Below are 8,192 nucleotides of genomic sequence, written 5' to 3' on the forward strand. Positions count from 1 at the left end.
TCGAGCTGGCCGATCTCTCGCACACCGGATTCCTTGCGTTTTGCGTTTCTTTCGGGTTTAGCGTACTTAGTGGACGCGTGTCTACGCGTCTGGCGCCCAACATTAAGAATTTTTGTGTCGAGTTGCCGGACTGTGCGAGGAATCGTCGGAGAGGCCTACCACCCTTCTCTCCTTCCCCTTTTTGATCCGTCGTGCGCCTCGGGCGCGAAAAAGACGTGACAATATGGACCCATATATAATTTTATATAAAGTACCAAATTTAATTCAAATATAATCACATATAATTATATATATTTATATATAATTATATATAATTATATATAATTCTTTTTTCCCGGGTAGTCAGAATAATCAAAAAAGAAACTATTAGATATAAACAGATTCAATCAAACAGTCAGAATAAGCTGGTATTAATGTTATAAGAAGAAATTTCTGACCAGATTTTAATTATTCGCATCATTTTGAATAGCATCTGTTTTCTACTGGTTTTTACGACAAATTTCGAAAAATAATCTATAAGTCTCTGTTTATTTTATTTGGAAATAATATTTACTGTATTTTAGTGGAAATTTAAAAGTATTCCCAATAGACTATTCTATATGTTTCTTAAGGTTTTAAGGAGATTCGGGTGCTTTATCGGGGGGAGTAGTGGGACGCGGAGGTCCTAACCCAGCGAGAAATTACCTATCGAATCGACGTCTAATTGACGTCGAAATCATCGATATTACATCATATCGAAATAATGCTCGAAATTTGAAGCTTATTTCGATGTTTGTGACATTTTTTAAAAGAAGAGATTATTTGTGACACACATTCATCGCGCCAGACTCTAAACAGGCAAATTATGTATTTTTTGTTAAGACATCGATATTTCATCATTTCGATATTGATTTAAAGCTATTTTGATTCGCCTGTCAAATATAATAATATTGTCATTATATAGAATGCAATATGAATAAAAAATTATATTGTATTGGCAGACATGGATAATATAAAGATTTTATGATTTGAGCATAATAATTGCGTTACTACATTAATTTTTTTAGGTTTCCATTTCCATGAAATAGTTACTTTATAACTGTAAAAGTCACAACAAAATTCCTGTTTGTAATTTGGCAATTGTTTTGAAAATTAAAATATTATACAATAGGTACATTCAGTATACTACATTCACTCATTTATTAAACAAGAAATTAAATTAAGCAACTAATTAAATATTAATATTTAAATATTAATACAATAAGATATTTGTATTTACATTTATCTGCCTAATATATACATAGAAATAAATAATTATTGGTTAAAACTTTTAATTAAATTTTTATTTATATTTTAATAAAAAATGAGACATATAAATCTTTTTTTGCATTATATGTCGAAATAAAATTATATTTCCAAGTTTCGCTACTCATGTTATCAAATATTCAATATTGATCATCAAATATTCAATAATATTTGATAAAATATTGAAAACTAGATTTGTAATGTAATAGTCGTTTAATATTATTAGTATATATTTAATTAGTGTAAGTTAATTTTATATTTGTTATAAACCAATTTTTAGAAATGTTGTTTGAATTGCATATTTATTTTTACTAACGAAGGACAACAAAAAAGATAATTTTTGATATATTTTACGAATATATACTATTGAACAATAAGTGCTGGAATGTGAAAATATTCATTTATTTTAACGTATAATACAAGAAAGAGTTTATATGTTTTTTTGCTTCTGATAATCTACTTCAATATAGAGCCGATTTCACAGTCTCCGATTACCTATGTGAACCTGGAGCCCGACTTTACAAAAATTAAAAATTAATAGCATAGTTCGGTTGTACTTTGTTTGTACCCGTTTGTACCATTTGTTATTTTCTTTGTACCTAAAAAAATAAAGAAATGCCAGCAGGTTAAAAAATGGCCAGAACTCCACATTGAGATATTTTAATTTCATTAACGGCATTCGAAAAAGAATCGTTTGTACCCGTTTGTATCTCCGTTAAAATCGTTTGTACCTCAAAGGAACCGGAAGTACAGGCTTTTCAAAATACGTCCAAGAGGTAGTTTCGTCAATTTTAGAGATATCGAAAAACGGCCAGCGGCATTCGAAGGAGAATCGTTTGTACCCGTTTGTACTTCCGTTAAAATCGTTTGTACCTCAAAGGAACCGGAAGTACAGGCTTTTCAAAATACGTCCAAGAGGTAGTTTCGTCAATTTTAGAGAGATCGAAAAACGGCCAGCGGCATTCGAAAGAGAATCACTTGCATTCGTTTGTGACAAATTGATTTCTATCTTTAGAGTAAAGAACGCAGCGATCAAAATATTGATGATTGAAAGGGTAATTATGCATTTTAGGGGAGGCACCTCCGATGACCTTGACCTTGACATATGTTGTCAAGGTCACCGTCCTGAGTGACCTTCAGAAAGTTTTAGCCGGCGCTCGTTTTTTATTAAAAAGTTATAAACCAAAAAAGTTTGAAAAATGTAGCAGTTATTTTGAGTACTAATAGACATAAATGACTGATATTTATGTGGAAATAGTACATGTATGAACGAAGGAAAATTATTTAAAGCAGTGAATTGTTGGTATATTAAAAGAAAAGTTATTTAAAGCAGAGAATAGTTGGTATATTGAAAAGTATATATACAATTGTATATGTTAGAAAGCATAAATATAAATTATTCCCTGCTTTAATCAAAAGCATAAACTGTTCTTTGCTTTAATCATTTAATTGAAATAACAGTATGTAAATACATTATTACCTTTTATTATTCTCTTTTTAATACATATATTATTAATTTTTACGTGGTTCGAAATTTAAATCTAACATTTTTTTGAAATAAACGTGGTAACTATAAACACGACTACGTCGATCTCGTCCAAATTCCTACAAATTTATGAAAGACATTTAATAAATATACATACCTATATTTAGGGTGGTGTGGAGTGATGTGCAACACTTTTTTTCGTTGCTCGGAAAACATATCCAAAAATCAAATTCTTGAATATATCATGGCTGTATAATGTAGAGGAAGGAAAATACTAAAATTCTGCATGATTAGATTTTCAAAATTTTAAATTTTTCCCAAAAATTTTTCGATGTTTCAAAAACGTCTGTTTTAGCATTTTCAAAAAATCTTGGGGTGATGTGCAACACAGGCAAAATTAAGGTAAAAAATGCATGAATATCGACATCAATCGACTTAAATGTTAAATTTGGGCTTCTTAAATACAAATTAATCAAAATCTGGTGAACAAAAAATTTCACTGTGTTGTAATCGACCTCTGACAAATGGAAATTTTACAAAAAAAAAATCATTTTTTATTTGATTTCTTATTTATTTATCGCTTAAAAATTAATATAATGAAAGGAAAAACGCAAAAAACTTTATTTTTTATCATCTGAATTGCAGTTGTCACAAGTAAAATAGTTGACCGGAACAGCGATACCTTTATTTTTATACTTTCGTGGCATAATGACTAAACACATTGAAAAATGCATTAAAACACTTCATATACACATGTTCAATCGTAAAATAGCGATAAACTAGCGAAAAATGAGTGTTGCACATCACCCCAAAAAAAGTGTTGCACATAACCCCAAACACGCTATTTTGCGCGGACTGGCGTGACACCAACACAATGTAAGGAAATCACAAAATCGCTTTGGATTATCAAAAGCACTTGAAAAACTAACAATATAAAAATATTTACCTATAAGATGACTAAAACCAATTCACGAAATCACTATGAATGTGAAAAGCAAAAAAAACTTTTAGCTCGAGAAATTTAACTCGCTTTTCGTACAACAAACCAGGGTGCGTGCTATCTCGCGAGTTATTTATCTAAAACAAGGTACTGTCGACACAAACACATGGCAGTATGCGGTTCTGTCAAATGTCGACATGCAGACCAGGAATCGGAAACGTTGCACATCACCCCATGTTACACATCACCCCACACCACCCTAATATAGTTATCAAAAATTAAAAGACTTACTTCGTGATTTAAATAACGAAACCTATCTTTGACATTGCGCTTTCTTTCGTTTGTGTATGCTTCTTTCAAGGTAAAAGTTAAAATGTCGTGTAGAAAATCTTCTGAAATTGCATTTAAATATGCAAAATTCACTATAATCATCCGATTATGATCCTTGAAATTTTTGTCCCAAAACATTTTTCTTATAAATTTAGGCCAAGTTTTCGCATCACCAACAACATCTTGAGCCGCAAGCCAAGGATTTTTATTTATTTGGTCTATTGAATATGCCATATTATATAAATATATTGTCCACATAAAATCGCTTGTCCACAGCGTGAAATTATTTCGGTAACTGAGTAGTATCTGAAAAGGTGAATCTCGCGTAAAGCTATGTTTACATAGAAGTATAAACATAGGAGTAGGAATAGTATTACTGTTTATGATTCTGTGTTTATATTTCGCTACGTCTCTTTCAGTTGTCAGTGATTATTAAAACGGTACAGTAATTCTAACTTTCGTTTCACTATGTTATTTCACGAGTTTCTTCACTTAACGCATAATTACGAAGAGTTAATTAGATTTCTGGCAGAGAAAAAAGTTATTCGTGATCGAATAAAGTGTCTTCGGTGCAACAAAATTGTGCACTTAAACATGGAACAGCAATCATTTATTATTCATTGCGGTGGTATGTACCACAAACAAATCCGTGATAAAAAACGAGTTAGAAAAACGTGCAATTTTAAAATCAGTGCTCTAACGAATACGTGGCTTGAAAGAGCTGCACTAAATTTGCCAAAAATTTGTCGTTTAATTTCTTATTTTCTACTATTAAATTCTCCACGACAGTTATTTTTACAAGGAGAACTAGCTATTACATCTCACACGGCAGTTGATTGGATAAATTTTTGTCGAGAAGTATATTTTTTTATTTTCTACATTAATGCTGCTATTATAATGATCTTTGAAATAGTAAATGACACGTATTTTTATATAGCTTTTGGCACAATGGCTGTTGCGTAATGAAGAGCAAATTGGCGGTTCAAATATCGTTGTAGAAATTGATTAGGCTAAATTTGGAAGGCGCAAGTATCATCGTGGACGTCTCATTACTGGCCAATGGTTATTTGGAGGTGTCGAACGACATACTGGCAGATTTTTTGTTGTTCCCGTAGAACAACGCTCATCTCAAATTTTAATTCCAAATATACTTCGTTTTATTGCACCGGGTACTATTATCCATAGTGACTGCTGGAGAGCATACAATGAATTAAAAAATTATAACTATACACATCGTGTTGTGAACCATAGTGAAAATTTTGTAGATCCTCATACAGGAGTTCACACACAAAATATAGAACGTTTGTGGCGTGATATTCGAAGTGTAATACCGAAATATGGAACTCGCAATTATCATTACGTACATTATTTAGCTGAATTCTTATTTAAACGTAAATATGTATACTGTGAACGTATATGTAAGTTTTTCGAAATAATGGCAACATTATATCCTCTCACTGAAAATAATACATCTGACTAGAAACTCTAAGAGTATATATGTTATTGTTTATATTCTTTCGATCGAGCTTATAGAATGTGCCCACGCATTTAATAAATAATATTTACAATTATAATCACACAATTATGGTTAAAGTAGGGAATACTTTATATTTATGCTTTCTAACATATACAATTGTATATATACTTTTCAATATACCAACTATTCTCTGCTTTAAATAATTTTTCTTTCAATATACCAACAATTCACTGCTTTAAATAATTTTCCTTCGTTCATACATGTACTATTTCCACATAAATATCAGTCATTTATGTCTATTAGTACTCAAAATAACTGCTACATTTTTCAAACTCTTTTTGTTTATAACTTTTTAATAAAAAACGAGCGCCGGCTAAAACTTTCTGAAGGTCACTCAGGACGGTGACCTTGACAACATATGTCAAGATCAAGGTCATCGGAGGTGCTTCCCCTAAAATGCATAATTACCATTAAAAGAATTTATTATTTTTTTACATCGTTTTAATTTGTACGTGCTGTCTATTTTGACATTGTAGTAGTGTTTCATCACAGTAGTGCTACTCTTTGAAATATATTAGTATGAGTTTATTGTATAATTGTGTTGCATTCCTGCGCTTGGCGTAATCCAGAACTAACGACGAGGACGTGGCAGGATTCTAGTTCCGTTTTGTTTTTTGTTTTTTATTTTTTTATGTACTTTTTAATTTTTTTAAATTTTTTTTAATTTTCTTTTTTCTTTTTTTTTCTTTTGTCTTTTATATTAATTTTTTAAGTTCTTTCTTGTTTAAATTTTTTTCTATTTTTATTTTCTTATTTTTTAAATAAGTATTTATTTTATGTTTGTTATATAAGTATGTTATTTTTATTATTTTTGTTAAAATAATAGTTTTATTAATAAGCATGTGAATACAGAGCAGATTTTTTTTATTTTATCTTTTTTGTTTTTTTAAAGATTTTTCTTGTTAAAAAATTTTTTTTAATTACTTACATTTGTTTGACATACATCAACATCGCCAATTTTCTTTTTTGTAGCAATGCTCTCTCTGTCATCAATATTGGTTTTTTATCACTGCATAGATCGTTATGGATCTCCCATCGCCCGGTTATTCGGCGGATGTATGCCACATAATGTCCTATACATTTTAGATCTGAAGTACCATCGTACTCTATGACAGAAACTAGGCTGTAGTTCAATCCACCAATTACTAGTCTTGAGGGTATTTGCGAAATAGTGAATACCCCTGGCCAGTCATCGTAACCCATGTTTGCGGCAAGCTTTAACAATTGCAAGCATTCAATGTCGATAAAAAGATGATGTCCACCAGAAACTTTTGAAACTACTTCGTTACATCCATAACGAATGCATTTTTTATAGAACGCATCAGACATTTTCTCGTTGACAACACTTTCAAGAGCCTGCATACTCTTTTCATAGAAAGGTTTCGTGTTTACATCAATAATCGGATGATTATTATCGATCACGTTATGATCACAGTTCTGACATTGCTGCAAGATTTGATACGATGGTTCATCGGTCAATAACTTTTGGGAAACCAAGTTACTGACATTGAAATTGCAATCAATTCGATTATTTTGCTACACAGCAAACATATTGTTCAGTAGCGTCGATCGTTTCTTATATGTTTGGGTCGTTGCTCCATAAGTTGAGAACGTTCTTATAAAATCGTAAAACTCGTTCTTTGAAACTATAATGTAATCGTGATAACTAGCCCAATCTCGGTAACCTGCCAACACGGACTGCGCGAGTGAATCAAACGAGCATGTGTTATAAAAACTCACCTCTTTTCTTGCTACGCGGACTCGCCCCAACAGTTGTCCATTTTTTAACAAAGGTAAATTAGCATTTCTGGAAGGTTTCTCGAGAATGCTTTGAATATCTGGACATAAAGTTAAATATTTTCCACGTTTGAATGATGTTACTTTTATTTTATCTTTCGGGAGGTTAACTTTGCACCCGCGGGGTTGCAACTCATCTAGAACACTATCAACTGTTGGACTTGGAATTGCGTGCCTTTTGCGCTTTGGTGGATTTTCAGTGTGATTGTACAATTTAATTTTTGGCAAATTTTTTTCCGCCCCAGTTTTCTTCTTCGTGTAAGAATGAGTAAGAATGAGCCTCCTCAAAGCTTTTTGTAATCGTTTCAGCTTCCTCAATCGTTGTCGTCTCGTTAAGTGTTGAAAACTCGTCCAATTTCTCAGTTTCATGGGATTTCGGGACTGCATTAAGTTCCATGGCTTCTACTTCTGATGTGGTGTCGATTTTCGAGATCATGTCGAGTCTCGAGAATTCGTCGTATTTTAGTATCGTACCCGATTCCGAAATTTTATTCATTGCAATGGTCACTTGAGATATGCCAATAGTGGACTCGCAAGCAGCGTTCAAGAGTTTCTCGGTGCCAGAAATCGATCGTATGTGTTTAATTAAGAACTTGTCAACTCGAAGATTCCGGTCACCATCTAAAATCAGGTGTTTCAGTTCACGGAAATATTCTTCGCTTCGTGATGAAGTTGCAGTGGTGCTATTTGTTGCCAATATGCATGTCCATAGAGTAAAGTGCTTGCTTATTCTTAGGAGACTATTCGCAAAATTTGGGTACCAATATGGATTTGGTCGTTCACCTGTTTGCATGCTTCATTTACAATCATCTTCGAGT

General features: G+C 31.9%; 1 pseudogene; it reads left to right on the forward strand.

Moving 5' to 3' along the window:
* The first annotated feature begins 3,992 nt into the window (after positions 1-3,992).
* Positions 3,993-5,672, forward strand: LOC139785229 (uncharacterized; annotated as a pseudogene).
* Positions 5,673-8,192: the final 2,520 nt, after the last annotated feature.

The sequence above is a fragment of the Temnothorax nylanderi genome, unplaced genomic scaffold (assembly GCF_030848795.1).
Source record: "Temnothorax nylanderi isolate EJ_2023f unplaced genomic scaffold, tnyl_v1.0 TNYL_tig0759_pilon, whole genome shotgun sequence".
NCBI lineage: Eukaryota > Metazoa > Arthropoda > Insecta > Hymenoptera > Formicidae > Temnothorax > Temnothorax nylanderi.